Source organism: Balaenoptera borealis, assembly GCF_965194805.1.
Source record: "Balaenoptera borealis genome assembly, chromosome: 17".
Taxonomy (NCBI): domain Eukaryota; kingdom Metazoa; phylum Chordata; class Mammalia; order Artiodactyla; family Balaenopteridae; genus Balaenoptera; species Balaenoptera borealis.
Genome location: NC_138876.1, coordinates 32473173 through 32500884, shown reverse-complemented (window position 1 = coordinate 32500884; position 27712 = coordinate 32473173). Strand labels below are relative to the sequence as shown.

The following is a 27712-nucleotide window of genomic DNA, read 5'->3' as shown; positions in this document are numbered from 1 at the left end:
CTGGAGATTTCTCACCGGACGATGTTCCACGGTTGGGTAGACCACTTGAAGTTGATAGCAATCAAATCGAGACATTAATTGAGAGCAATCAACGTTATACCACGCAGGAGGTAGCTGACATACTCAAAATATCCAAATCAAGTGTTGAAATCATTTGCACCAGCTTGGTTATGTTAATTACTTTGATGTTTGGGTTCCACCTAAGTGAAAAACACCTTCTTGACTGTATTTCCGCATGCAATTTTCTACTTAAACGTAATGAAAATGTTCCATTTTTAAAACAAATTGTGACGGGTGATGAAAAGTGGATAGTGTACAATAATGTGGAACAGATCGTGGGGCAAGCGAAATGAACAACCACCTACCACACCAAAGGCCGGTCTTCATCCAAATAAGGTGATGTTGCGTATATGGTGGTATTGGAAGGGAGTCCTCTATTATGAGCTCCTTCCGGAAAACCAAACGATTAATTCCAACAAGTACTGCTCCCAATTAGACCAACTGAAAGCAGCACTCGACGAAAAGCATCCAGAATTAGTCAACGGAAAACGCATAATCTTCCATCAGGATAACGCAAGACCACATGTTTCTTTGATTACCAGGCAAAAACTGTTACAGCTTGGCTGGGAAGTTCTGATTCATCTGCCGTATTCACCAGACATTGCACCTTCGGATTTCCATTTATTTTGGTCTTTACAAAATTCTCTTAATGGAAAAAATGTCAATTCCCTGGAAGACTGTATAAGGCACCTGGAACAGTTCTTTGCTGAAAAAGATTAAAAGTTTTGGGAAGATGGAATTATGAAGTTGCCTGAAAAACAGCAGAAAGTAGTGGAACAAAACAGTGAATACGTTGTTCAATAAAGTTCTTAGTGAAAATGAAAAATGTGTCTTTTGCTTTTTTACTTTAAAAACGAAGGCAATTTTTGGCCCACCCAATAGAATTTACTCAGTTCTCTTGACCTTATGTCTTAACAGATGATACAGAGCAGTGGTTCTCAGACTTCAGTGCCCATCAGAATCACCAAGAAGACCTTGTTAAAATGCAAATGTCTAGGCCCCATTGCCAGAGTTTCTGATTTGGTAGGTCTGAGAAAGGGCTCAATAATTTGCATTTCCAAAAAGGGTCCAGGTGCTACTGGTGCTGCTGGTCTGTGGACTACACTTTTAAGAACTACTGATGTGGAAAGTTCTCAGAGCAAGTTCATGTTTATGTTGGTCTGTATTTATGTTTCTCATCTTTAGAGAGTCATCGGCTCTCTGGTCACTCTTTACTTTACAACACTATGTCATCTGTATTCCCAGAGTTAGATGGTGAGAAGCTGATATCCCAGATCAAGAAGAAGGTTATAAAGGAGCCATTTCAGTAATAAGGATTTTTCCTGGAAAAAAAATGATAACAGGGAGATTTGAGGGTTTCCAGTTACTTCTCCAGCACTTACTGTGCTATAAATAAACAGTCTTAAGTATACAGTTGGGATCTGACAGTATTTCTTTAATAAACTACACTGGGAAAAGCTAATGATGGTGAGCCACAGATGTTTCTAATATTTAGGTGGTCATTATCACCCGCAGTACATCTCTAATTCACAACAAATTTCATAGCCCAGTGATGGCCCATTTTTTAATAGATGCAAAACCAAAAACCAACAATAACACTAATTATTGCCTAGACTTGATATAGCTCTCCATTTTGTCAAATTGTGAAATTCCCACATGCATTCACTTTGCTTAGTCACACAGCTTTTCTGTGAATTGAGGCCATGCCCTGGTGCTTCTTCACTCAACTAATGTTTATGGGAAAACAACAAAAGTTAGGACCTGTGCTCTGTGGGGAAGCCAAAGGTGTTCAGGCTATGGTGACTTCAAGGAGAAAAGGTTACTGTAGAGGAGATGAGACTTCTGCAGAAATTACTATGGCAGCAAGAAGTGGAGCAGGGCAAGTAGCTGAGGGCTCAGAAGAGAGCGGAGTCGCTTTTTGGTTGGAACGATCAGAGAAGGTTCTATGAAGAAAGTGGTATCTCAGCAGGATTTCAAAGGTGGACTTGGGTTTTGACAAGCATATGGGAAGAAAAGCAAGGACAGGGAATTAATTCTAAGTGCACCAGAGGCAAACTAGCTCAGAGTATATCCCATTCATAGTGAGTTAAGTGGTTCACTGCTCATGTAAGATCCATGCAAAGGAATAGTGGGAGAGGAGATTAGAGGTGAGAAAAAAGGGGTTGTAAATGCTAGATCCAGGATTGAGAATTGATTCAGTAGACAACGGCGGCACATTGACGTTTTTGAACAAAGGAATAATATGATCTGGAATCTACCTTTATCACATTCATGAATGGCCCATGACAAAGGAAGAAGAGTTAATGGAAGCAGTGAGATGACTCAAGAGGTGTACTAGTATAGGACTGACCTACGAGTGTACTAATCAAGGCAAGACCCAGGAGGCACCCGTGGGAACAAAAAAGTGGGGTATAAATAAGGGAGAGACAAAATATGGTAACCGATTGTATAAAGTTTAGGTTTTGAGAAGAATGTTGGTACCATTAACCAAAATAGAAAAGTCAGGGGGAGTGGTATGTTGTAGAGTTGGGGAAGAAAATGATAAATATAAGTATAGATATGTTAGGCTTATACTTCTGTAAGTAAAGCCAGATGGAAATCTTAAAAGCAGCTGGAGAAGTGGGGACTGAGCTTCAGAAGAAAGTCAGAATAGGCCAGCTTATGCTGCCTTAACAAGCAGCACTAAAAATCCTAGTGACTTGAAACAATCGTGCTTATTTATAACTCACACACCATGGCCACCGCAATTCAGCAAGGAGACTCTGTTCATCAGGGACGCAGTTTCATGGAGGCTCCATTTCAGTGTATTCTCAGTGATCATGGAGACTGGGCAAGGGGAACATGGACAACCAGGAGCCAGTTAGAAAGTTGAGCAAATTTTAATCTAGTGTTAATTGGTGTTGCTTCTTGTGCACGATAGCAGCAGTAGTATCTCTCTTGGAAATAAACATCCCATATTATGATGTCTATGAATATAGGTTTCCTTTTCTACCCTCCCCCTCCTTCCTTCCCTCCCTCCCTCCTTTCTCTCCTTCTTTCCTTCCCTTCTCTTTCTTTACTTTTTTGGAAATCACTTATTGTATATAAGTTGTAATCCAGACCTCATGTATCAATGGGGAACTTTCAAATACAGCTATTACCAATACAAAAAAAAAAAACAAAACTGCTGCCCAGAAGTGTCACATGCCTTTTTTCCCCCTCACATTTCATTGGCAAAAGCAAGTCATGTGATCATCCTTGAGATCAGGAGAATGTGGATAAATAATCCTACATGTGCCTAGGGCAAAAGAACTGCTATCTGTGCAACTGCTGCTCTGACTCCCATATGTATTATCTAAGACTGAGACCCTTGATGAAGACAGAGCAGTAGATACCATCTTTGATGTAAAGAGGAGAGAGAGTGGAAAGCAAAACTCTAAGGACAGAAACTTAAGGAATACATAGGAAGAACGCATACTTACAGAGGCAAAATAAAAACACATAGAAAAGCAAAGGGCTCAGTTTACTAGGGCCACATTCATGAGAAGCATCTCAGGAAGGTTCCTCACTACCAAATCTGGAGATAAGTCAAAAACAGCCGAGGCCAAGGAAAGACCGTTGAGTCTGACGTTGAAGGAGACATGGCTGACCTTCAAGAGATCTGCTTTATGGAGGCAATGGGGTCAGGCATGAAGCCAGACTGAGGAAGGAGTGATCGAAAGTGGAGACAGAACACTGGACTGCTGATAAAAGGAAGGGAAATAAGATGTCCACTTGAGGTAGCAGCAAAATCAAAGCTGCTTTGCTAAATGAAGTCTGGCAGGTTTTCATGTGTTCATTCAGCACATGTTTATTGAACATTTACTCTTGCCAAACACTGTTTTAGGAGCTGGGGAGTGAGCAAGATAAGCTTTCTGTTCCCATGAAGCTTATCTTCCAGTGGAAGCAGACATACAACAAACAAGTGAGCAAAGGAATCAATGAGTGAAAGAGATCATTTCCAATTATATTTAGTTCTGATAAAACTAAAATTATACTTAGTTCTGCCTTCCCTTCTAAAAGGGAGTCAGAGGGTGGGTGGGGAGTATGGTCTGAAGGGTATGTCCTAGACTAGTCAGGAAAGGCACCTCAGGAGGGGATGCTAAAGGATAGCATTCTTTAGCATGTTGCCTCCTAAAGGGCAAGAAACATCAGCTAAGGACAGATCTGGAAACAAGAGTGTTCCACGGCAGGCAGAATCTCTGAAGGAAAGATCAAGTTCTCATAAAAAATGGGGAGGGGCTTCCCTGGTGGCACAGTGGTTGAGAGTCTGCCTGCTAATGCAGGGGACGCGGGTTCAAGCCCGGTCTGGGAAGATCCCACATGCGGCGGAGCAACTAAACCCGTGTGCCACAGCTACTGAGGCTGCGCGTCTGGAGCCTGTGCTCCGCAACAAGAGAGGCCACGATAGTGAGAGGCCCGCGCACCGCGATGAAGAGTGGCCCCCGCTTGCCGCAACTAGAGAAAGCCCTCGCACAGAAACGAAGACCCAACACAGCCATAAATAAATTAATTAATTAATTTTTTTAAAAATGGGGATTAGAAGAAACATTTTAAGGGACTTCCCTGGCGGTCCAATGGTTAAGACGTCGCCTTCCAATGCAGGGGGTGTGGATTCGATCCCTGGTCGGGCAGCTAAGATCCCACATGCCTCCCGGCCAAAAAACCAAAACATAAAACAGAAGCAATATTGTAACAAATTCAATAAAGACTTTAAAAATGGTCCACATCAAAAAAATCTGTTAAAAAAAATTTAAAAAGAAGAAACATTTTAGCTAGCTGGTTGTGTGTGCGTGTATGTGTGTGTGTTTGCGTGTAAATACTTACAGCAAATGAAGGTCTAGAAGAAATTTGCCTCTCAATGCACAGGATTCTTTGGTTTAGAAGGACACGCCTTCTCCTTCAGGCAACCTGCCACAGAACCTGCTTCAGTAGCTTGGGGAAAATTGCTGCAGGGTAGAGATCTGCTGAGGCAGATTCTTTTTCTTGGTGTATTATGTTGTGCAGAACGTTTCTTTTTAAAGCTTTTGAACCAGGCTTCTCATGAGAATGCCTTTTATATCGGTACTTGCATTCTCTCCAGTTTCAGTCTTGCAAATTTTAGTCAAACGTTTGTATAAGGTCGACCTTTCTCACATGTGACTGTGGGTATAGGGGAGGTTTTCCTGGGCCTGCTCATGGATTTTTTAAAAAGAGAAGCTTAAACAAATCTCTGCTGAACTCTATGACCAGCCCCACTGGTCTTAGGAGGGCAGTCATCAAGGCCATTATGATCTGAATTAAACCACCACCGGAAAAAAGTACATATATTTTAAATTGGGGGTATGCCAGTGTGGTGGGATGATCTGCTAAAAGATTAATTTGTGTTAACTTTTTTCTGTTTATTCATAATATTTGTTTATTGTCCCCACTGCCCTCCCCTGCTATAACATAAGCTCCACAAGGGCAGGAATATCTGTCTGTTTTGTGCACTGATGTTTCCTCAGTTCCTAGACAGTGCCGGGCACAGGGGAGATGCTCAGTAAGTACTGGGTGAATTCGTCTTTCTTCTCTTTGTGGTGGGACCCTGGCAGGAAGGAAGGTTTTCCTTGGGCTAGTGCCAGAAGGTAGCCAAGTTCCTGAGTGAGGTGTTCTGTCCCCCTCGAAAGCCCTACTCCCGACATGCAGAGAAAAGCCTGTGCTCAGAACAGCAGGCTGGAGATCAAGGGGGACAGAGGTGTGAGGACAGGGTCTCGGGGACAGGTATCAGACCTTCCCCGAGTCTCTGAGTACCAGGGACAGAGGGTGTCTCTTGCAGATTGCCAAGGAGAAGGAGGCGCCCCTACTGCTTCCGGGGGGGGGGAGAGGGCTAGAATGTATTCTTCTGATTTACATAAACTCAAAATTTCCAAAAGATATCTTAAAGGCCAAAATGGGATGAGAGGGTGGGGAACATGGCCACGGTCCACATGTACTTTTTCCACACGTGCTATGTGTATGGGGCAGAGTGTAAGGGCTTTCCAGTCATTTTGTCACCCCAGTCTCAAGACCATCCTGGAGGCAGGTATAAGTGCAATCTCCATTTTATAGGCAAGGGGACTGCAGTTTGGAGGATGGTTTAACCTGGAGCTGGTGGTGGCTGGCGTGGCCTGGAGAGGAAGGTCTAGAGCCACCGTAGTCAAGGACTCACAGAAGGGTCGTGAGCAGGATCTCGGAGCTGGGGAGACTCACCCCAGAACGGAGAGGTCGCCCCCAGTGATGAGTGTGGAGGCCAGGGGCATGGCTTAGAGACAGGTGGGGCAGGTGAACTTGACTGTGGCCTTGGATCCCCGCTCGGTATTTCACATGGCGGCTTCGTTTTAATATGCCAGCAGTTTGGGGAAATCTTGGCCCAGGAGGTTTCAGAAGACAAATTCTGCTTTCAGTACATGCGTTGATGGCGGGAGGTTGGCTTCAAGCAGAGCTCAGCAAGGGCAGCAAAGGTGCGGGTCGGAGAACCCCAGCCCCCGTGTAGCCATGCCTTGTTCACAATCCCGGTTCAGTCCCACCTTTACAGTAGGAGAGAAGGAAAACAGAAGAGAGTAAGTGAAGGCCAAAAGCCACTCTGCTAAATCTAATTTAAAACAGAAAAATCACCAATTGTCATTTTGGAAATGAGACCCTTACCCTGCAGAGCTGGGCGGGGTCAGTAGCACCCTTCAAGAGCGAGGAAAGCTCATCTTGCCCCGGGCCTTCCATGAAGCATCCTCTCGCCCGTGGGAGGCCAGGAGGGTGTCTGATTTTCCACCTTTCTGCTCCAACAGGCTGGGCACAGGGTCCTCGTTAGCAGAGAAGGGTGCAGAGGAGCTTGGTCTGCATGAACCTGCATTCTCCTGGCCTAGGTCACAGCCACGTGTCTCCTTGTCCCAGCGTCCTGAGGTCCCAGGAAATGTGCCAGGCAAATTCAGGGGGCTCTGACTTAGGGTGTGGGCTTGGGTCCATTCTTTTGTCTTCAGCCTCGTTTCCTTGTCCTCCTCAGGGCTGACCTGAAGGGTCAGCACCTCCAGGGCCAGCTGTATCGCTCCTGTGCTTGGGCAGAAAACCCGCTGCTCTTTGGTGACTGGCACTAGCACTGGCTCTGGGAGGAGAGGTCAGACTCGGGCTTCTGACGAGACGGCCAAGGGTGTTTTGTATCTTCTGCTCTGTGAGCACGGTGTGTACTCACGGCGCTAAAGCCCTGTGTCAGATGGATTCCCGCATGCGCCTCACGCTCGGCTGGTCGCTCCTGCAGAGAGGAGCGTCAGTAGGGACGTTGGTCCCAGAGAATCTATTTCCACGAGTTTGAAAAGCTACGGGGCTCTGGGAGCATTTGATGATTGAGAGAGATCAACACCATGTTTGCACCTTTTCAATTCCCCATCCCCCCCTCCAGACAACCTGAACTAATATGTGAGAACAGAGAAAATTGGTTCCAAGGGAGACAATACTCAGGGTCAGATGACCCTGGCAGCCCCTCCCTCCTCTTTTCTATCTCTCCAGATCGTTAGGGCCAGCACAGTGTTGCCTCTAGGAAACATCCTCTGACCTTTATTAACTATGAAGATTTCTCTCTTCTCTCAGTTCCGATGCTACCTGCTATTTCAATTCCATTCAACCTACGTTTACCAATCTCCTACTTTGTTCCGGGCAAATGAAAACGACAGTGACACCATCCTACCCTCTCGGGGACTTGGAGGGGAGATAGGAATTCATTAGCGCGTCATAGTGCATTAATATATACTGCCTTAGAGTGTTTATTTAACTCAGCTGCATGTGTATATATTTATATTACATAGATATAGATAGATATTGATATATAATTGGTTTTCCCATAAGACTAAGCATTTTGAGCATAGGGGAGGTATGTTGTATGATCATTCCCAATGTTCAAGGTATAAAGCAAATGTATAATAATTCCTTTTAAAATTGAAAGGAAATGAATTTGAGGTGGTAGAGCCCTATGGTCAGAGCATCTTCTGGAAGAAAACCAGCAAGTTATTCATGTTTGTTACAACTAAGCATTCATGGTTGGTTTCACTTGCACTTTTTCCGCTTGAAAATAACCCTACCACTTATGTAGTTAGAACAGAATGGAATCCTGCTCTTGATTTCAGGAATACCTTGCGGGCTGATTATTTCCAGGCTTATCTTTTCAAGGCAGCCAAACAGGCCAGTAAGGAGCAATGAGGGATACTCATAAAGGGAAAAAAATTAAGTTGGATCCTTATCCCATACCATACACAAAAATAAATTCCAGGTAGATTAAAGATCAAGATGTAAAAAGAAAACCTAGATGATTAGAATATCTCTTTGTAATCTTGAGATAAGAAAGGGCTTCCTAAACAAGACAAAACAAAAACCAAAAAATTCAGGAGGCATAAAGAAAAAGATTGACAGATTTGAGCTTATAAAATTTAAAACTTCTCTAGTAAAGAAAGAAAAAAGTCTTTTTTTTTTTTTAAAGCCACCAAGTTGGAGAATATTATCCGCATAGATGGAGATCAGTAAGAAAGGTGAATTTTTTTAAAAAGATAATCTAAAAGAAAAAAAGGATTTTAAAATGACATAAACAGAGAATTTATAAAAGTTTACAAATGGCCAATACAGGATACCTTTATTTTTGTCTCTTAAGGTAAGCTATGCTTTTATTGCTGTTAGTCTGTTTTTGTCTCCATCATAGCAAAATTCATTTTGTAATATGATTTCACAAAATATAGCACCATTCTGTTATTAAAGTCTTTTGGAAAGAAGTAAAGAATTTTATCTTTTGGAGATATTTTACCTCTTTGCAGTCATCTAGAATCCAGGTTTCCTCTTCATGACCTAGAAAAGAGAGGAAAAGTTCACCAGGGCTTCAGCTTTGAGAAGCCACAAATGGAAGATAAAAGTCATGGACCATTATCACCATGGCAGAGCCTCCTATTCATTGCCAAAAGTGAAGCCTCTTTGACTGTCACAGGGATCCAGCGTTCTCAACAGAGATGAGCTAAATGTGTGTTCCTTGGTGGCTTGGAGTAAACAAAGAGTTTATTTCAGCACCAGTGATGGTTCAGACCTGTCTCATTCAAAGGCAAGCTGACTTCAGATCACACATAAAGATACAATGCCATTGTATCCCCAGTCATTAAGGCCTAAACACACTCACTTTCTCATCATCTGACCCCATTTCAGGGACAGTCACTTCTATAGCCATGTGTTGCCTTGGTCACCCGGGCACACAGAGCCAAAGAAGAACTAGGAGAAATACATTTATATATCTATGAAAAGGGCTGTCCGGAGAGCTGAGAAGAGAGATTCTGAGAATTGGAGACCGACTTTGAGAGAAACAGGAACAATGGTAACTCAGATAATGAGCTATGAAGGTAAAAGTGCAAGTTTGCTGAGTGTGATTGGAAAGAGAACTAAGAAGTGGATTAAGAAGTGTTGGGAATGTTTGTTAGTCATATGCCTGAGGTTGCTAACATCAGCTTTTTCTAACTCCCTGCCAGGGCTCAAGTGCTGGCAAAGTCAGTAGCACAGGGAAGCTGCCCTGCCATCCTCCCAGCCTTCCTCTTCCCTCCCTTGTGTGGAAACCATGGCATCCAAAAGTTATTGCTGGCATGTTTGGAATTCTTAATGAAATTTTTCTTATTTACCTTAACAAGGTGTCAGATGCTAAAACAGGTATCCCACTCATGCTCCTACCTCATGAGTGTAAATATATTGGGCAAATCATTGTCTGTCTTATTTTGCTGTTGCTGCCCTAGTATGAATGAACTCATCCTTCTTTCCTTCTCCTTCCATATCTTCTTCAGCATAATAATAACTGCTCAATTGTATATATTCATAAACATGTATATATAATATATGTCATTTAAATATGTACATGATTATATATTTTAGGGAGTGTTTTGTAATAAATATAAAGTATACACATTATGTGTGGTTTAGAGAGCATTGTGGTGGTGGCCAGGTGCAGAACAGCTGCAGGAATCCAGGAAGGTAAGTCAGCACAATACAGAAGCAAGTAAACCCTGGGGGCATTGTGTGCATCCCACTGGTCTAGAACATTAGTGCCCAGGGGGATGGATTCAAAGGGGGGAGGCAGATCAAAGGCCACCACAAGTATTTATAGGTTTTAAAAAGAGTTACACCCACAGAGGAAAGGGAAATTAGAAACGCAAGAACCATTATGGCACTCAGAGACAAACAACAGGGACAATGGTCTGTCTTGAACTCAGACAAGTAACCCCCTCTCCCAACCCAAGTATTGTCACTTAGGTGACTCTTGGCTGTTGTTCCCCCATTTGGCATAAGCAAACACGAGTCATGCTCTCAACCCAGGCCTTAATTTTCACTGATAGAGTTGCAACAAATATGCACTTACAAAAAAAAAAAAAAAATCACAAAAGAGAAAATGAGACAATATTTCATGAATAAGAGTCAGAATAAAAAATAAAGACCAAAACTACAAAGACTTCAGATACTGGGATTATGAAATATAGAATACAACCTGATTAAAGAAACAAAGTAGGAATTAAAGACACTAGTAAGGAGCAGCAGGTATCAAAGTGATAATGTTCAGATGAAATTTGAAAAATATCCAAGTAGAACTTATAGAAGTAAAGACTATCATAAATGAAATATAAAATACTAATCAATGGGTTAAACAGCAGTTTGGACACAGCTGAAGAGAGAATTGGTGAACTGGAAGATAGGTCTAAATAAATTTCATGGAAGAAGAGGTGTCAAAAGAGATAGAAAATCTGAAAGAATGGTTAACAAACATTTAAGATAGAGTAAAAATGCCAATATACATTTAATGAGAGTTATAGAAGAAGAGGACAAAGAGAACTGGTAAGAAGCAGAATTTTAAAGCAAATGAGACTGCCCCTTACTAATGTAAAATGTTAATAATAGGGGAAATTGGGTGTGGGGTATATGTACTATCTTCTATCTTTACACTACCTTTGTGCTTCTGTAAACCTAAAATTGTTTTAAAATAAAAAGTTGATTAGCATATCTCCTCTCCCAGAGAGAGAGAGAGAGAGAAATTTTCCAAATACTATGAAAGACACATCTTCAGTCAGGAAGCCCTGTGACTTCCAAGCAGCATAACTAAGAAGAAGGTAGACAAAAGAACGTACTTAGACACATCATAGCAAAACTGCAGAAATCAGAGGCAATGACATCTTTAAGACAGCCAGTGAGAAAGGAAAGATAACCACAAACAAGTGATAATTAGACTGACAGCTGACTTAGCAGCAACAATGGAAGTCAGAAAATAGTAAGACAATATCTTCAGTATGCTCAGATAAGATAGTTGTCAAGCTAGATAGATATACTTAGCAGAACTACTTCTCAAGAACAAAGGCAAAATACATTTTCAGATAAACACTGAAGAAGTTGACCTCCAAACGCTTACTAATTGAAATTCTAAAGTCTATACTATAAAGAGAGACAGAAAGAGAAAGAGAGGGGAAAAAAAAAAAAGAATCCTCAATAGGTCTGAGATACAAGAAAGAAGGGTAAGCAAAATTTTTTTAAAATTCTGAATTTGGAAAAATCTTACATTGATGTTATAAAAAATAATATCTAGATTATGAGGTCAAAAACCAATGCTCCCTTTGAAAACTGTAGGGGAATCCTTACTTGTCTACACAGCTTCTGGTAGTTTGCAGGCAATTTTCGGCGTTCCTTGGCTCGTAGATTGCTCCTTCTGGTCCTCCATGTTCACATCACCTTCCTTCTCTGTGTGTCTCTCTGTGTCCAAATTTCCCCTTTTTATAAGGACATCAGTCACATTTGATTAGCACCCACCCTAATAACCTCACTTTAACTTGATTACCCATGTAAAGACTCTACGTCCAAATAAGGTCACATTCTGGGGTTCTAGAGGATAGGATTTCAAGATATTTGGGGGAGGGAGGGGGAACAAGTCAACCCATAACACAATCCCAATTCTAACTGGTGGTTTTAAACTCCAGACTTCACCCTTGGTTCTAATTGCTACTGAATCTTTCTTTTCCACCTCCCATCCTTTCAAACCTCCAAAGCCCGTGGTGCCCATGGTTCCATGCTCCTACACTGCTTATTATGGGCTAAATTGTGTCCTCCCTAAATTCACATGCTGAATCCTAACCCTCAGTACTTCTGAATGTGATTGGAGATAGTCTTTAGAGAGGTGATTAAGTTAAAATGAGGCCAATAGGATGGGCTATAATCCAATATGACTGATGTCCTTATAAAATGAGGAAACTTGGACATGCAGAGAAACACCAGAGAGGTGTATGCACAGAGGAGAGACCTTGTGAGGACACAGTGAGAAGGTGGCCATCTGTGAGCCAAGGACAGAGGTCTCAGAAGAAACCAAACCTGTTGGCACCTGATCTTGGACTCCCTTCCTCCAGAACTGAGAAATCAATTTCTGTTGTTTAAGCCACCGAGTCTATGGCCTTTTGTTCCGCAGCCTGAGCTGACCAATCCACTGCTCAAAGCCCCTCCTGGCTGCATCTGGCAGTGCTCCTGAGCACTGTCCCCAGGCCTAACTCCCTCCTCCCCTCTGTGGGCTCTTCCTTGACTTACATCTCAGTGTGTGAAGTCCATGGAGCCGTCTTATCAGTTTAGGTAGGCGGCATGGCCACCCACAGGGTTTGTTACGCTCCCAACACTGTCCAATGTGGCCTTTGATGCCACAGCACCTGTGGCTATGATGAGGGGCGATGGGAGCAGACCGAAGGATGGATTCCAGCAGCCAGTTTGAGACTATTTCTGGGCTCAGAGGATGTGAGAGAGGATCACGTGAACATCAGGCAGCTTGCTGAAGGAGAAGCGTGACTGAAAAGCTCCGTTGAGACTTGAAACTCTTGTTTATTCCTGTAGGTCCAGCAATGCAGAAAGAAGGAAGCCAGCCCTTCTAGCCTCTTCTACCTCCACATTGTCATCAGGCTCTGGATTTTTCCTTCCTTGGATTTCTCCTGGAAACAGCTTCCTTTACTTGGTGGATATCCAGATGTTCCCCTACCCCGTGGGGCTTTCCTTCTTCTTCTGGTTCTCCACTTGTTTCCTGGCCTCTCCTGCATAACAAGGGTTAACACAGTAAAGAGCCTTGAGTGTTGAACAACTCACTGTTCTGGGCTCCGTGGACACGGCTGTGGTCAAGGTTGATGTCAGGAGTTTATATTTTTGTGCTCTGGAGACCGTAGCTAAACAAACAAGAAAACTTTCGGGGAGCCAGGTGCTGAGAATTAAGATGGGGAGATGAGATGGCAATTGATCAGGGATGGCTTTAGATCAGGTGGCCTTTGGTGCAGCTCTTGGGGTTGGGGAGCAATTGACAATTTATGATCGACAGTACTCTTACTCAAGCTGTGAAAGCACCAGGTACACAACAGAGTTCTGGCCTCTTGGCTCTAAGTTACAAAAAAGTAAATGTTTGCTTATCTATACCAGACAGAGGGGGTAACCAGACCCGGTTAGAAAGTGAATAAAAAGTGCTCCCAGGTCCCATTTCCTTTGTCTATTTTTTTTTTTTTTTTTTAGAAATTCACGTTCTTTTTATTTATTTATTTATTTATTTATTTATGACTGTGTTGAGTCTTCGTTTCTGTGCGAGGGCTTTCTCCAGTTGCGGCAAGTGGGGACCACTCTTCATTGCGGTGCGCGGGCCTCTCACCATCGCGGCCTCTCTTGTTGCGGAGCACAGGCTCCAGACGCGCAGGCTCAGTAATTGTGGCTCACGGGCCCAGTTGCTCCGTGGCATGTGGGATCTTCCCAGACCAGGGCTCGAACCCGTGTCCCCTGCATTGGCAGGCAGATTCTCAACCACTGCACCACCAGGGAAGCCCCCCCTTTGTCTATTTAAAGGGGATTTTTAGCCATCTGGAAGTTTTCTTATCAGACATTTGATAAGGAAAAAGGATGTTTTGAAAGGTTGTTACCCAAGAACACATAAACCAGGAGAAACATATTTAACCTACCCTGGTACCTTCTTGAATTCCCAGACATTGAAAGGCCATTTAAAAGTGACTTGGGATCCCAAAGCCAGGCTGTCCCTTAGGCCCCAGCACTAAGTCCAGGGGAGCCCTTTCAGATGGGTACACTTTTGCCAAGGGTCTGAGGGCAAGGGAATGTAGCATCCCAGGTCTTACAGACATGCCCTGTGGAGCTCTGTGGCAGCACTCTGTGGGAGGGGCGCAGGGGAGGGGGCTGGGGGCCATATGGGGAGCATAGGGGGTGCCAGGAGCAGCTGGAGCCTCAAGGCCTCCCCCCAACCTCACCCCAAAATGGCAGGAGAGAGCGCTTGGCTCTTATCGCTGATGCACTGATGTTCATTCCAGGGCCAACACACTGACCTTCAGCTCAGGAAGTGACTTCTTGGTCAATTGCTGCTTTGGAGGGACCTGCCAGGATTTGAAATGAAGCAGCAGTTCTTGTAACATCCAGTCATAAATCTAAATCTTTTTTTTTTTTTTTAACTGAAGCAAAATAGTGAGATAACTTGACGTTTCGCATGCTTAAATTTAGAACAGATTATAGCAATTGAATACCCACATTATAAGCTGCTTCATTTAAGCACAACACACGTACCCAGGCTCAGCTTCATGTGATTTGAGTCTCGAGAGTGATTCTTCTTCTGCCAAAGTTTTTAAATCTTAGGCTGACTAATAAATTTCAGCCTGAGGATGAGGCCACCTGATCTCCAGTCCTGGCCCTCACTGGGTTGAGCAAAGGTGCCTCTCTGGGCCTCAGGAAACCCCTCTCTGAGATCTCACAGTGTGGTGTGCACACACTGTGTGGTGTGTACACATGGTGTGGTGTGCAATGCCCAGCTCTTGTGCCCAAACGGTATCATCCCAGATGACCACAGATAGTCTTTGGGATGATGTGAGCAGAGACATCTATGAGAGTACATTATGAATCTATGGCTAATAATGGCTATTAATAATAGATGCCACTCACCCAGTACTTCTCACGTGCTGGGCACTGTTGCAAGCATGCTTTGTTTGTCTTAATTGTCCTAGTTCTCATTCCTCATTTTACCAATGAGGAAACTGAAGCCCAGAGAGGTTAAGTAACTTGCCCAAGCTCAAACAGCTCTAAGCAGGGAGCCAGGATACAAACCCAGGCATGTGAGTGCACCCTATGCCTTCTAGCCTTTGGGTATCAGCCCTGAGATCTCCCCACCAGCACTGACATGGAGGGATGAGAATGGGATGGAGCTAGAGAGCGATGCTGACTCAAAGATGGGGGTGATTGTCTCTGGGCCCGTCCCAGAGCTGGGGAGAGAGACACGTGGAGGCAGGAGGGATGAATAAATACAAAACGTGTGATCCAATTTAGAAAAAAAAAAAAAAAATCATTGCCCCCTGACCATGAGCAAGGTGCAGTGTTTTAAAATTTCCCTTTCAAGATAATTGCTGTAGACCTTAGAAAAATAAATCTAATAGAAGAAAAAAAGAAAGGCAAAGGGAGCCCAGTGATTTGAGTATGAATATTCAGGTTTAAAACATCTTTTCCCCTTGAAATACACCCTCTTACCTTGGTGGAAAGTCCTGTTACTTTAGCTTTGTCTCAACGCTCACTCTGAAGGCTGGCTGGGCTTGTCAGTCAGGACCATCTGTGCTGGAATGAGGTTTCTTCCAAAGACCTGATTATGATTTTTCTAGGAGCTACACCTGACCTCATACACTTAAAGAGGAACGTCTTCACTTCTGCTTGCTGTCTCCCTTCCTGCCTAAATAGGTGCTTGCCTGATACTCTACAGGCAGGATAGCGGGAGGCAGGTTATTTGGTTTTCGGAGAAACCGTTTCCTTTTCGTAGGACATAGCTGCAGAACCCGGGAAGTGCAGAGATTCAGCCAGAAATGTTTGCGGGCTTTGCCTGAGGACAAAACATTCAGAACAAAGTGAAGCATTTAGTCAAAGCCAGTGGGCCTAATCTTTCCAACCCTTTCTTTGTTTTTTTTTTCCTACTCAAAAGTTGTTAGAATGAATTCACCTTGCTTTTGGTGGGTTTTCTTGTGGATATTTGTTTGGACTGACTGCATTTATACACATGCTTGTCAATAGTTTCAGCCCTTCTGTGACCTAATCTGGGCCCAATTAATAAATATTACAAGGCGGGTGCTATGGAGATGAGGAAATGGGAGAGAGTGGGCTTCACAGAAAATTATGAGAGCCCCTGACTTTAGAGGCTTCCATTCAAATGAAGCCACCATCTAATGTTTAAATAGGTCCATTTAAATAAATGCATAAAGTACAAGAGACTCATCCCTCTTGTTGGAGCCGGACGGTTAAATAAGACTGAATTAGAGATATTATTATTGATAATAATGGTAAACGACACCATTTATTGAGCATCTATTATGTGCTTGGCAACATTATCGTGTGGGAGGTACTATCTCTATTTGGATGACAGAAAGCAGACCCTGTGAGGCGCCAAGGTCACAGAGCAAGTAGTGGCAGAGACGCAGGTCTGAGTCCAGAGTCTGTGCTCACGTGGCCCCAGATGAAGAAAATGAGACACAGATTCTCATGATGTGACTTACTCATGCACGGGTGCAAAACTTGCTAATGAATAAAGCAAAATAATAATAAAAGGAGCTGGTCTGAGGACCTGGGATTGCCTGGGTTCAAAACTGAGTTATAAATACAATTCCAATCATGAAACTCTCCATATGACACTGGATACGTTACTTAAACTCTCTGAGCCTCTACTTCTTCATCTCCAAAATGGGCTAATAATGCTTAGTTCATAGCATTGTCATGAGGCTTAAATTAGATACACCATGTTATGTGCTGAACTCAGGACTTGGCATATGGTACGTAATTGATAATGTTGGTTATTGTACGGGTCTTCAGTGAGAGCAGGTGACTATTTGTCCAGGGTGCTTTTCTTGACCTTTTACCCTCATGCCTCCACCTCCACTGCTCCCTGCAGGAGTCCTGCAGTGTCAGCCATTATGCTCTTATACTGCTAACTCCCCTTGAGGTCAGAGAAGCAGGTGGCTGGGGAAGGAAGGCAGTCAGGACCTTGGCCAACATGCCAGTTGAAGGTCCTGGCCAATGGCCTTGACTTTGCCAGCGCAAACCTTTTTTTATACCTGACAAGGCAAACTACCACGTGTCAGGTCAAGACAAGAACAGGGGTGTAAAGAGAGAGCCAGCCCATGAGATAGGAACAGGGGTAGGTCAGAGACCCCCTGGAGGTCACTTTCAGCCCTATGATTTGATATTGGCATAAAACTGAAGGCAATACATTTAACTCTGAGACATTCCCACCTCCCACCTGACCTCAGTCTGGGCAATCTTCCTGTTAGTCAAGAGAACAAGCCATAAATCTCCGTGTGGATGGGAGTGCTGGGTGCACAATGAACTCTGCTGTCTCGCCTGTTTTCCAGAAAGGGTTGATGGATCCTTCCCCTCACATTTATTTCAGCACAGTAGAATTTCAACAAGACAGAAATAGAAGACAGACAGGTTGGTCCTGTCAAAAGCTCTTAATATAATTATGAGAGTCAGGCCTCTGCACGTACCACCCCCCAGCCCACGAATAATTAGGGTGCGAGAGGCCGGGAACTGAATGGAGGTGGGGGAGGCGTGGGGAGGGACGGCGGGCTGAGGACGTGGTGCTTAGTGTAATGGCTTCTGCTTCTCTGCTGGGATGCCCCCGTCCTGCAGACCCCCTGGGGATTCTGCAGCTTCATAAAAGCTCCACTTAGAGCTTGGATCATCCCAGGCAGCAATTAGTGGCTCTAACAGTTTCAGCTGATGCGTTATGGCTGTCCCGCCTCAACTCCCTTTACTGAAGGTTAGTTATATAGAGATATGCCCTCCTCACCCCCGACACCCACAGTATATGCAGAAGGTGGCCGGGACATGTAGGCCATGGCACCAGGCTTCGGGTCTGATGGGGACCTCAGAGGCAGGCCCGGCCTGAGCATTCGGGCTACCAATGGGAAAGCAGAGGCCCTCTTCCCTTGAACATTCGCTTTCTGTTTAGTGTTTAATTTTCTCTCTGAAAGGCAACCTATGGAATGGAAAAAAAAACAAAAAAACCCAGTCCCTAAAGTCCATTCGAGCTTTCTCTTCTCCAGGTTAATTTCCATTCTAATGCTTATGTAGCTCCCGTCCAGAGTTAGGCATTTGTTACTCTAATTCTGCCGCTATTCTCCCCAGGGTTTGCTGTTTTGTCAGGGGCCTGTGCTGTTCCATTGCAGGGTTTGGAGCAGAATTACCGAGCTCAGTGTCAATGGAGGGGCTCAGGAGGGGCCCAACACCCAGGGAAGGAGCTCTCCATGGATTCTTTCTTCCCAGCCCCAGAGGTAGGCTGTCCTTTAGCTCTGCTGGCCGCCACCTGGCACCAGAGCATCCATTCTACACTGGGGGTGAGGTGACAGAGCCCCACGCTCCGTACACGGAACAGACTTGGGTCCCCAAAAACTGCTCCTTCATGATTCTGCACTTGGCTCCTGCTGACAGCGGTGCTGACTGTATCTTTAAGAGACACCTCAGCTTAGTCCTTAAAAGCGCTCTCTTGAGTCAAGTTGGATTGCTTTGGTTTGAATCTAAGAACTGCCACTTACCAACTATGTGACTTTGGACAAGTCCTTTAACTTCTCAGTTTCACCATCTGTAAATTGGATACCAACAGTACAGGGCATTAAATGAGTTACCATTGTTGTTAGCATTAAATGAGTTTATAATAGACATAAATTGCCTGTAAGAGTGCCGGGCACAGAGTCAGGGCCAGCAGGTGGTGGCTATGGTCACTATTACTGTTATTAGTCCCTCCTGGGGCTGGCCCGGCTGCAGAGGCAGAAGCTGCGTGTCCAGCAGGACGCGCCCTGCATCTCAGCAGCGCAGGGTGTGAAGGGGTGGCCATCCCTGCTGGGTCCACCGGATGCCAACTGCTTGGTACCCACACACTGGATTCTCCTGGACCAATGGGCGCTCCCATCCCTTCACAGGCTCCATCCTTATCCCTCCCACCCGCCTGGCCTGGGGACTCCTGGAATGTGACCTATTTGAGGAGGACAGGCAGGCAGGGAGGAAATCAGGAATTCTGATTCTCATCCTCAGAGGGATTCAGTCCCTAGGCCAAGGCCACTCAACTAGTAAGTGGCATTGCAGGAGCTCACACGCACACTGGCTTGACTCCAGGGACACACTTGCCTACGAGGCCCCTTGGGGTGATGACCCTTTTGCCGGGGGCCGCTCTGTGTCATTCCAGGCTGTGGAGAGGTGAGTGGTGTGAACGGTTCCAGCAGCGAATCTCTGAAAACCGAAGTGAGGCTGTTTCATAGCCTCCCAAGGCTGGAGACAGTCTCTGGTTCGAGACTCTCCAGGAGGGGGAAGCTGGCCGACTTTGAAGGCCTCAGCAAAAGAAGCGCCCAGCCTCTCCAGACACAGTGTGAGCTGACACCTTCAGGCCAAGTGTGGAGGACAGAGTCTAAAATACCTGGCCACCAGTTCCACCCTTATGGGACCCAAAGCCTCACCGATCTGTGCCCCTGCCCACTGGCAAGGGCCGCCGGTATCAAACCAGAGCCTGCTCCCTGCTGCCCAAGGGCCCTCCCTTCCGGGCATGTGTGCATAAACCCTCGGCTCCCACCAAATGAGCGTCCAGGCAGGAGGATGGGCAGCTGTCTCTGTCGGCCACCCCTCTGCAATTTCCTGACTTGATTTGCGGCATGCTGCCAGCTGCACAAGTTGGTTGCTCCGCAGTGTAGACACGCCAACTGGAAGTCCGCGGGCACGTCAGAGCTCCCCGCTGCACTGGGCCTCCAGCAAGCCGGGCGGGGTCCAGCGAACCCCAGGAGTGTGGATCCCCTGAGGGCTGTTCTCGGCCTTGGCGTGGTCAGACCTCCATGTCTGCAACCTGCCCCCCACCCCGTCCCACCCCTTGCCCAGGGCCTTCCGTGCGGGACTCCCCCTTCAAAGAGGCCAGGCCCTTCGCCTGCCTGTGATTCTCTCCCTGTTCAGGCTCTGGTTATATCACCTGGGGAACGGCTGTTTTAGGCTGTATTTCCCTAGATCAAGAGTATTCCAGCTTTGTTCCCGGCAGGCCAGGCAGCCCCAGGGTGATCTAAGGAGCTGCCAGTGTCTTTGGTGTTGGTCACTTCCCAGCCATAACCTCCTCAGGTCCTGGCTCTCCTGTGATCTTTACGTACCATGATCAGCAAAGGTCAAGGATCTGGGCCCCTAAGGCATTCCCTTGTCAGTCTAGAGCCTTCACTGCCCCTGTTAAGAGATCCATCTTCCTGAGGCCCCTACAGAAGAGGAGGGGTGGAGTGTCGAGGACAGAGCCTGGCTTTGGGCCCAGATCTGGGCTCCAGGACTGGGAGGCTGAGTAGCTCTGGGCAAGGGATAATTCTAGCACTCAGAACGCTCCCCACACAGTAAGGAGAGTGGTAGCTCCACTAACTGTCATTATGCGAGCAGCCCAGGCCACTGTGCACACTCAGTGCTCCTCAGATGCCTGTGAAACCATTTCCCGTGAAGCCCATGACACCCCGGCTGCTGGTGAGCTTGGGCTCCTGCTGAAAGCAGGCTGCGCTTGTTTGAATCTGGGAGAAAGGGAAAGGAATGGCCTTGAACCTGGCCGCCTCTGGAAAAAGGTAGCAACAATATCCAGAGCTTCCCTGAGCAGAAGAGCTAGGCATGGAAGAGCACGTGCAAAAGAAAGTGAAGAGGAGATGGCAAGGGCGCCACACATAACTTGCCTATTTTGCCTTTTCGCACATCCTCAGGCAACTTCCAGATTCTGGAGTTTCCTGCCCAGCCACCCTCCATAGACCCGGCCCCTCGCTTTGCACCTCACTCATGTCCCGTGGTTTCATGGTCTTGCTCTTTGCAGGGACAGCTGATTCCCAGCGCTGATCCTTGAGACTGCAGACACTTCTCTGTGTTGGGAGGATGGTCGGTAGAAACATGTGGTCTGCTCAAGGCATTCTGGAGGTTCTAAAGATTGGGAGTTCTATGGAAGAACTGGAGGAGGTAGACAGGCAGGACTTTCAGCTAACAAGCCTCCTGGGGCACTTTGGAATCCCGCCACAGGCCTCTCGGCTGGCACAGTTGACGACCAGGAAGAGAAGTGAACAGCTGGACAGAGACGTGTGTGACTGAAAGATCAGGCTGTTGGATGCATGGATTGGTCCTCTTGGATCTTGGGAGGTGTGCTGGCTGGAAGAGAGGTTAGTCCCACAGAAGAGCCTGGCCCACCACGTGTCCGTCTGGCTGTGGGGCCCATACTGCCTCCCCCGGGGGCTGCTTGCATGCAGAAAGGCAGGGAAGTCTCAAGGAACAAGATGCACGAGCTGGGCAGGCGTGCAGGAGCCAGCAGCACACCTGGATTCCTTCCTGTCCTGGGGAAGCCTCACAAGGAACCAGCACCCCCTACCCCAATTCTGTCCCATGAGAGTATCCCGAATACAATCACAGAAGAGGTATGTTGGTGCATCTTCAATGCTACAGACATAAATTAGGCAATTTCCCTGATACCTGAACTGCCCCACATGACATTTGATTTAATTCTTCATAACCAGCATCAGTAACTACTGATCTCCAAAGCAATGAATGAAGCTGCCCAAGGTTCTGCCGAAGAAGGTGGGTACTGCCCCGGCCAGAGGTGTTCTGAGCCATCAGGCACAACTTCCCCCCCCCCGCTTAGTTCTCAAAGCCCAAGTCCCTCCCATCAGTCATTTCTGGCCTTACCTTATCGATCCTTTTAATAGCAGGCAGTAACAATTTATTAGCACTTTTCCAGAGTCTCTGCCTCCTGGCTAGATCTTTTTCCATCCTGAGAGCTGAAGTAATATTTCTTCTAAATCTAGCTCTCTTCAAGGCACTACGGGAGGCCAGTCTGAGTGAGTCAGGGATGCTACAGAGAAGGAAGAATTAAGTTAAGACATTTCCATTTTCCCACTGCTAATTTATGAACAAATAAATTTGTTGGTTACAATTGAGCAACTGTATGGGGTTGGGGGGAGGGGACTACAGAGACCAGATGAAAACAAGCCATCTTTGATTTCCCTTTACAGAATTTTATTTTTTTCATTAAAAAACTTTTTAATACAGTTTTAAATGTTACTTTCTACTTACAGTTATTACAGAATATTGGCTATATTCCCAGAGTTGTACAATACAGCCTTGAGCCTATCTTACCCTCACTACCCCACCCCGGTTTGTCCCCCGCCCCGGTAACCACTAGCTTGTTCTCTCTGTGAGCGTAATTTGATTTTTAAAAGTGGGTTAGGAGGTGAAAGGACAGCGCAGCTTGAGCCGGGTGGGTCGCGGGCTGGACTTCCCGGCAGCCCAGCCTCCCTGCCCTGCTCTTGTGACGCAAACTTTCGGTGCTTCAGTTTTACCCACGACCAAAACGAGGTAAGGAAGAAGCCACTTCCCTAACTCCTGACCCACCAGTTGATTCCTGACTCCTCTCCTTCCGGAGAATGAACTGCCGGGAAGGCGCTGGCGGCCCGCGCGCCGGCAGGGGGCGCCCGACTGCGGGAAGGAGGAGAAATTCAGGAGAAACTGGGCCGCGGGGAAGGGGCCCCGGCAGCCCTTCTGGCTTCTCAATTGTCCTCCGGCCCCAGCCAGGAAGCAATCAGGGAGTCGGCCTGGGCAGGCGTCTGGGGCCGTATAAACTCAAAGCGTTTACCCTGCTGGTGGCTGAAAGGAAAGAGGCCAAGAAGAGGCCAGGGACTAAGAAAGTCCCACTGCAGGACCAGCGCTGCAGGCTTTCGGGCTAGAGGTGCCTTTGGAACCAGAATGACTGCTTCCCAGAGGAGGGACTGCTGGCCCAGGGCTGCTTCCCCCTCCCCACGAAGGCCCTGCTCTGTTACTCTCCGGTCCTCTGCCCATCACCTCCCACTTCCCAGAGCCGATCCGCACCCCAGGCACCAGCTCCCCGCGCGTGCGCAGTGCCAGCCCTTGCGCCCACTCTCCACCTGACTCTCGTTTAATTTGCCCAGTAACAGACGTCACTGTGCTCAGAACAAAACGGAGGCTCAGAAAGGGTAAGTGGCTTGTCCAAGACCACACAGCTAGTAACTGGCTTCAAATGCAGTCCATCTGCTTTATTGTTTACTTATTTTTCCAACATTAATACTATAGTAAGTTACTGACATATAGTTTTATATATAGAACTTTAATATATTTGTAAAATTATGCAATATATTAAATTATTTTATAGTTAATGACTATTTTTATTATTACTGTTGAGGTTTTATTTATTTTTCGAATAGGCAGTAGTGCATGCAATTCAAAATTCAAAATATACCAGAGGAATGCAGTGAAAAGTCCCCCACCTCAACCTTTGTCTTTCAGCCACCCAGGTCCCTCCTCTCCTCAGGAGCAACCACAGTTAATCCGTTTCTTGTGTATCTTTTCAGAGACAGCGGAATAGATAAAGATGCAGGGGTCCACTAGCCAAAGAATGTAGGCAGCCCCTAGAAGCTGCAAAAAGCAAGGACACAGATTCTTCTCTGGGACCTCCAGAAAGAGAAACAGCCCTACTGACATCTTGATTTTAATCGCTTAAGACCCATTGCAGACTTCTGACCTCCAGGATAATAAGGCAATAAATCTGTGTTGTTTTAAGCCACTAAGTCTGTGACCATTTGTTACAACATCTATAGAAAACTAATATGAGTTCCCAGTTTATAACTTATCAAATAAATATTAGATTAAATATTTAAATAGGAATACCATACAAACAAACAAACAAAACTTGTGGGGAGAGTAGATCTTATAATGATGGCTTCAAAGACAAAGAGTGAAAGCATTTTTAAAAACCTCTATATATTAAAAATAAACCTATAATGAAATTATCACACAACTTACAAACTGGAAAAATATTTGAAATGTATAAAATGAACAGAGAATCATCTTGAATGGTAAAGTTAAGGGTGATTTTCTACAATGAACGTGCATTTTTTTTTTTTTGTAAAGAAGATACATATTTCGACAGAAAGAAATTGTTACTGTGGCAGTTGTATTAAAAATGAAGTAGAGACAAGTATGGGCACTTCACCAAAGAAGATATAGGGATGGAAAATAAGTGTATGAAAAGATGCTCTACATCATTAGTCACTAGACAAATGCAAATTAAAACTACATTGATACACCACTGCACACCTATTAGAGTGGGTTAAATTAAAAAGATGGACCATATCAAGTGCTAACGAAGACATGAAGCCACTGGAGCTCTCACACTCTGCTGAGGAGGATGTAAAATGGTACAACCACATTAGAAAACTTGAAAGATAAGCATACACCTACCATATGATGCAGGCATACCACTCCTAGATATTTTCCCAAAAGAAATAAAAGCATGTGCCCATACAAAGACTTATATGCAAATGTTCATAGCAGTTTTATTTTTAATAGCCCCAAAGTGGAAACAACCTGTCCATCAACAGGTTTATGGATAAACAAATTGTAGTATATCCATACAATGGAATACTACTCAGCAATAAAAAAGAATGAACCATTGATATCTGCAACAACATGGAGAGATCTCAGAATAATTACACTGCATGAAAAAAGACAGACCAAAAAAACAAAAAAAAAGACTACATATTGTATGGTTCCATCTATAAAATTCTAGAAAATACAAACTAATCTATAGTGGCAGAAAGCAGATCAGTGGTGGCCTGCGGTTAGGGTGGAGTGGGGAGGGGAGAGAGGGAGGGGTCACAGTGGTGCACAGGGAAATTTCAAAAGGGGTGGGTATGTTTACTATCTTGCTTGTGATGATGGTTTCACAGGTGTACACATACATTGAAACCCATCAAATTATGTACAGTTTGTTGTATGTCAATTATACCTTAAGAAAGTGGTACTTAAAAATGGCTTGATCTTGGAAAGAGCTGGAAGAAACTTAAATACATAACACTAAGTGAAAGAAGCCAATCTGAAAAGGTTACATACTATATTATTCCAACTATATGACATTCTGGAAAAGGCAAAACCATGGAGACCATAAAAAGACCAGTGGTTGCCAAAGGTTGGTGGGGAGAGAAGGATCAACAGGCAGAGCACAGAGGATTTTTAAGGCAGTGAAATTATTCTGTCTGACTGAGTATCCACTGTAATGGTGGACACATTTGTCCAAACCCATTGAATTTACAACACCAAGAGTGATTTGTAATATAACCTACGGACTTTGGGTGGTTATGACGTGTCAATGTAGATTCATCAGTGGTGACAAATGTTCCGCTCTGGTGTGGGACGTTGATGGCGAGGGTGGGTTGTGCATGTGTGGGACAGAGTGTACAGGAGAAATCGCTGTACTGGCTGCTCAACTTTGCTGCGAACCTAAAACTGCGCTAAAAAGTAACGTTTAATTTTTAAAAACTGGCTTGAACCATTGAATATGTTTTGTCTCTCATTTCAGGGCTCTGGGGGCAGAGGGGGTCAAGGGTTTGTTCAGGTGCTACAGACGCTACTGAGGACACAGATGCTTCCCATCCTTGGGCTGTGTCTCCCCTCGTGTTACGAAAATGGATGCAGCTTTTCAAGAAGTCACATGCAGGCACAGCCATGTGTAGCAAAGATGAACTTATTTCTTCTTTTAGATGTCTTTTTTTAAGAGAGAGGAAAACTCTCCTGTGAGCTCTTCAGAGACTTTCCCTCAGGTCCCATTGGCCAAGGTTGAGTCGCATATCCATGGTCTGACTGTAAGGGAGTCTGGGAAGCGGAAGGGGGAGGGTTTCCCCGTGGGCATCCACCAGCACTCCACTGGCACTTACAAGGCTGTGTGGCTCCTTCCTCCCGCTTTCTCCACCTGCTGCGCTCAGCCTCATTCTCTTCTCTCTGGCGCTCCCTTACCCCACTCTCTACCCCAGAGGGTTCAGGGGTGCTCACTGGGGTTCCCACAGGCCTTTCTATATAACTTCATTGTCCTTCTGTCCAGACTGCCTTATGCGTGCATATGTCTTAACGGCCAGACGTGAGCTTCTAGAACCACCCCTCTTTCATTAGGAGAGTCCCGGGACCTAGCCCAGTTATGCTTGAAAAAGTGAACTTGAATAGGAAAAAAAAGCTGATGGAGCTAGAAAAGGTCCCGGAGAGGACACAAGGCAAAGGTGGGAGGTGGGAGGCGAGGAGCCGAGTCAGTACAGAAGCGGGTACTAAACACTGGAAAGCTTCAGTACTGAAGCAGCAGAAATGATCAAGACCTAGAATGATAAAGGACATCACTTGGATGAGCTCAGAAAAAATAGAACTGGGAATATCACTCTGAAATTGAAAGGAGAGAGTTTTAAAACAGAGATGGCACAGCTGGCCTCATGGGACAGAATTCTCTGTTCATTCAACATGTGGAACTTATTACCTCTAATAGGTCGTTCAGGAAAGACTACAACAATTTTTAAGTGGTTAAAAGCTACTAAACGGACAAAGTGACTACACTTGTTAATGCCAGGCCCTGCAGCCTCGCAAAACACCCTCTCCCGATCTCAGTTCTCCAGAGGTATCTTTGGGCTGGATGAATCACGTGCGTCTGAAGTGAGCCTCAGGTTATCCATGTTCATGACTCATCAGATCGAATATCACCTCTGTGGGGCAGAGATTCCTGACAGCAGGAGAAAGAACAGGAGATGCTCCTGACCCCAGGATTGTACAGTCATTTCAGTAGCGACTGACTGTTCCTTGCCAGCCATCCCAGGCAGAATTCTAGAGACGCCCTGGAAGTTCGGGCCCCAGTCTTAGTTGGCTGGTGGCCAGCAGGCCCTAGCATTGGAATCAGGATGGTTCCTGCATATCAGGACCATTGCTGTCCTGAAGCCATTTATCTAAGGAGTACAGACGCTCTCTAAAGAGTCCAGCCCACTAATTGCAGACTCAGAGTCTTTAAGGAACATTTGAGCTGAATCAGGTTGAGATTCTCCGCTGAGCATAGCTTTTCTATTCTCTAAGTTCACTGGAAGCACCGGAAAGAAATCTTGCAGCAATCGCTGAATCTCATTCACCTGCATCCCAGCCCCCTAACCTCAAGCTGCACCCAGTGTTGTTTTAGGAGTCTCTAAGGTCTAAACCCAATTGGCCCTTTTCTCCCACTCCCAGCTTGGGCATTGCCAGGCGGCTCTCCAAACCATGCTCCCTGGCTCCCCGCGATGGGCCCTGGGGCCTGGGGTCCCCCCCTCCTCCCACTGCTTCTTCTGGCAGCTGCTCCCAGATTTGCTCTCCTCAACCCAGCAACCTCTGTCTCCTTCCCTTCTCTTTGAGCAGACGGTCCCCTCTTCTCTTTCCTCAAGAGGGCTGAGACCATCCTCACCAGCTTTCTTCCTTTTCTTCTCATCTGATCTCCTTTGTGAGCTAGATATGTAAAGTTTTCTCTGTTCTTCCAAAAACCAAAATCACTGCCTCTCTAGGACTTGCCTTCCCCTCTCCGTTTCCATCCTCAACACAGCTACACAGTGACCTTTGGCTTGCGCCTCCCCTCCTCACCTCTGGTTCCTGCCCCCACTCCTCTACTGAAATGGCTCTTCCCAGGGCACCAGTGACCTCCTGGTCACTAAAGTCTAGGGCCATTTCCAGGACTTTGTTCTTTTTCCTGCCCTCATGGTCACTAGCCTGCTTCCGACTCTCCTTCCCTGACTCTTCCCTGTCTTGGACCCCCAGCATTTCTTCCGGATGACCCGATCAGCCA

General features: G+C 45.6%; 2 long non-coding RNA genes across 8 annotated transcripts in view; one reads left to right on the top strand and one right to left on the bottom strand.

Annotated features, from left to right (window-relative positions):
- LOC309615206 overlaps positions 1–27712 on the top strand; it is a 127553-nt gene that overhangs the window by 17799 nt on the left and 82042 nt on the right. The gene's annotated exons all lie outside the window — the stretch shown is intronic.
- The window catches only part of LOC309615171, a 60182-nt gene continuing 32840 nt past the window's right edge, over positions 371–27712 (bottom strand). The window contains exons 2-10 of one of the 7 annotated variants that reach the window (XR_014236565.1): positions 21772–21937; positions 18642–18688; positions 17350–18085; positions 15595–15937; positions 12640–13130; positions 8858–8898; positions 6289–6605; positions 2794–2886; positions 371–2003 (exon numbers count right to left, since the gene is read on the bottom strand). This is a non-coding gene — a long non-coding RNA (uncharacterized lncRNA). Of the gene's footprint in view, positions 2004–2793; positions 2887–6288; positions 6606–8857; positions 8899–12639; positions 13131–14408; positions 14457–15594; positions 15938–17349; positions 18467–18641; positions 18689–21771; positions 21938–27712 lie in introns of those variants that run through there. The other 6 variants (XR_014236566.1, XR_014236567.1, XR_014236569.1 and 3 more) reach the window with 6 other exon arrangements.